The sequence below is a fragment of the Lynx rufus genome, unplaced genomic scaffold, assembly GCF_022079265.1.
Source record: "Lynx rufus isolate CCGP_SWC_20201006 ecotype Redwood Valley unplaced genomic scaffold, mLynRuf1.p SCAF_18, whole genome shotgun sequence".
NCBI classification, from domain to species: Eukaryota; Metazoa; Chordata; class Mammalia; order Carnivora; family Felidae; genus Lynx; species Lynx rufus.
The window spans coordinates 34,987,604-34,991,196 of NW_025814832.1; positions in this window are offsets into that span (position 1 = coordinate 34,987,604).

Here is a 3,593-nt window from a genome sequence, read left to right on the forward strand (position 1 = left end):
TTGATGGCATTCTTTTTGATGTGTGTGTGTGTATGTATATATGCATATAATGGAATGTATATACATATATTTACACACACACCACATATGTATATAAGCACACCACATCTTCTTTATACACTCACCAGTTGATGGACACCTGGGCCCTCTCCATAGTTTGGCTATTGTTGATAATGTTGCTATAAAAATTGGGGTGCACGTACCCCTTCAAATCTATATTTTGTGTCCTTTGGATAAATACCTAATAGTGCAATTACTGGAACATAGGGTAGTTCTATTTTTAATTTTTTGAGGAACTTTCATACTGTTCTCCAGAGTGGCTGTACAAGTTTGCATTTCCACCAACAGTTCAAGGTTCCTTTTTCTCCACATCCTCTCCAACATCTGTTGTTTCTTGTGTTGTTACTTTGAGCCATTCTGACAGGGGTGAGGTGGTTTTTCATCGTGGGTTTGATTTATACTTCCCTAATGAGGAGTGATGTTGAGTATCTTTGCATATGTCTGTTAGCCATCTGGATAACTTCTTTGGAAAAGTGTCTATTCATGTCTTCTGCTCATTTCTTAACTGGGTTGTATGGGTTTGGGGTGTTGGGTTTGATAAGTTCTTTATAGATGTTGGACACTAACCCTTTGTCAGATATGTCCTTTGCAAATATCTTCTCCCATTATGTAGGCTGTCTTTTCATTTTGTTGATTGTTTCCTTCGCTGTGCAGAAGCTTTTTATCTTGATGAAGTCCCAGTAGTTCATATTTGCTTTCATGTCCCTTGCCTTCATCATCATGTGTAGTAAGAAGTTGCCCCGGCCAAGGTCAAAGAGGTTGCCACTTGTGTTCTCCTCTAGGATTTTGATGGTTTCCTGTCTCACCTTCAGGTATTTCATCCATTTTGAATTTATCTTCGTGTATGGTGTAAGAAAGTGGTCCAATTTCATTGCATGCCGCTGTCCAGTTTTCCCAACACCATTTATTGAAGAGCCTATCTTTTTTCCATTGGATATTCTTTCCTGCTTTGTCAAAGGGTAGTTGACAAACTTGTATTCTGTTCCATTGATCTATGTGTCTGGTTTTGTGCTAGCACCATACGGTCTTGATGACTACAGCTCTGTAATATAGCTTGAAATCTGGAATTGTGATGTCTCCAGTTTTGTGTTTCTTTTTCAGAATTGCTTTGGCTATTTGGGGTCTTTTGTGATTCCATGTGAATTTTAGGGTTGTTTGTCCAAGCTCTGCCAAAAATGCTAGTTTGATAGGATGGCATTGAATGTGTAGTTTGCTTTGGGTAAAATAGATACTTTAACATGTTTATTCTTTCAATCCATGAGCGTGGAATGCTTTTCCCTTTTTGTGTCCTCTTAAATTTCTTTCATAAGCGTTCTATAGTTTTCAGAGCATAGGTCTTTTACTTCTTTAGTTAGGTTTATTCCTAGGGATCTTACTGGTGCAATTGCAAATGAGATCGATTCCTTGATTTCTTTTTCTGCGGCTTCATTATTGGTGTATCGACGTTGTATTGGTTGTACAGACTTCTGCACATTGATTTTTATACCCTGTGACTTTGCTGAATTAGCAATTTTTTGGTGGAATCTTCCAGATTTTCTACATAGAGTATGATGTCCACTGCAAATAGTGGAAGTTTGACTTCTTCCTTGATGATTTGGATGCCTTTTACTTCTTTTTGTTGTCTGATTGCTGAGGCTAAGACTTCCAGTACTATGTTAAATATAAATGGTGAGCGTGGACATCCTTCTCTTGTTCCTGACCATAGGGGAAACGCTCTCCGTTTTTTCACATTGAGGATATTAGCTGTGGCTTTTTCATATGTGTCCTTTATGATGTTGAGGAATGTTCCATCTATCCCTACTTTGTTGAGGGTCTTTATCAAGAATGGATGTTGGGGCTCCTGGGTGGCTCAGTCGGTTAAGCATCTGACTTTGGCTCAGGTCATGGTCTTATGGTTCGTGGGGCTCTGTGCTGACAGCTCAGAGTCTGGAGCCTGCTTCAGATACTGTGTCTCCCTCTCTCTCTGCCCCTCCCCCCACTTGTGTTCTGTCTCTCTCTCAAAAATAAACATTAAACATTTTTTATACAAATATATTTTTAAAATTTTTTAATGTTTATTTGTTTTTGAGAGAGAGAATGCAAGTGGGGGAGGGGTAGAGAGAGAGGGAGACAAAGAATCTGAAGCAGGTTCCAGGCTCTGAGCTGTCAGCACAGAGCCCGCCGTGGAGCTTGAACTCATAAGCCATGAGATCATGACCTGAGCCAAAGTCGGACGCTTAACCGATGAAGCCACCCAGGTACCCCTAAAAAAAGAATAGATGTTGTATTTTTTTTTTTTGTCAAATGCTTTTTCTGCATCTACAGGATCCTATGGTTCTTATCCTTTCTTTTTTAATGTGGTGTATCACACTGATTGATTCATGGGCATTGAACCAGGCTTGCAGCCCAGGAATAAATCCCACTTGATCATGGTGAGTAATTCTTTTAATGTGTTGTTGAATTTGATTTGCTAATATCTTGTTGAGAATTTTTGCATCCATGCTCATCAGGTATATTGACCTGTAATTCTCCTTTTTAGTGGGGTCTGTGTCTGGTTTTGGAGTCAAGGTAATGCTGGATTCATAGAATCAGTTTGGAAGTTTTCCTTCTCAAACTGTCCCAAAAAATAGAAATAGAAGAATAGGTATTAACTCTTCTCTAAAAGTCTGGTAGAATTCCCCTGGGAAGCCATTTGGCTCAGGACTCTTGTTTGTTGGGAGATTTTTTTTTTTACTTTATTTATTTATTTTGAGAGAGAAAGAGGGAGTGCTCACACAAGTGGGGGAGAGGCAGAGAGAGAGGGAGAGAACGAGAATCCCAAGCAAGCTCTGTGCTGTCAGTGCAGAGTCCAACACAGGGCTTGATCCCCAAAACTGTGGGATCATGACCTAAGCCAAAATCAAGAGTTGGATGTTTAACCAACCAAGCCATCTAGGCACCCCTGTTGGGAAATTTTTGATTACTGATTGAATTTCTTTGCTGGTTATGGGTATGGTCAAATTTCCTATTTCTTCCTGTTTCGGTTTTGGTAGTTTGTGAGTTTCTGGGAATTTGTCCATTTCTTCCAGATTTCCCAGTTTGTTGGCATATAATTTTTCATAGTATTCTCTTATAATTGTTTGTTTTACTGTGGTGTTGGTTGTGATCCCTCCTCTTTCGCTCATGATTTCATCTGTTTGGGTCCTTTCTCTTTTCTTTTTGATAAGTCTGGCCAGGGGGTTATCAATTTTGCTAATTCTTTCAAAGAACCAAGTCTTAGTTTTGTTGATCTATTCTACTGGGGTTTTAGTTGGTTTCTACATCATTTATTTCTACTCTCATCTTTATTATTTCCCTGCTTCTGATGGCTTTACACTTTATTTGCTGTTTATTTTCTAGCTTCTTTAGGTGTAAGGCTAGGTTGTGTATTTGGGAATTTTCTTGCTTCTTGAGATAGGCCTGAATTGCAATATTCTCCCCTCTTAAGACTGCCTTTGCTGTATCCCAAACGTTTTGGACTGTCGTGTTTTCATTTTCATTTGTTTCCATGTATTTTTTAAAATTTCTTCTTTAAT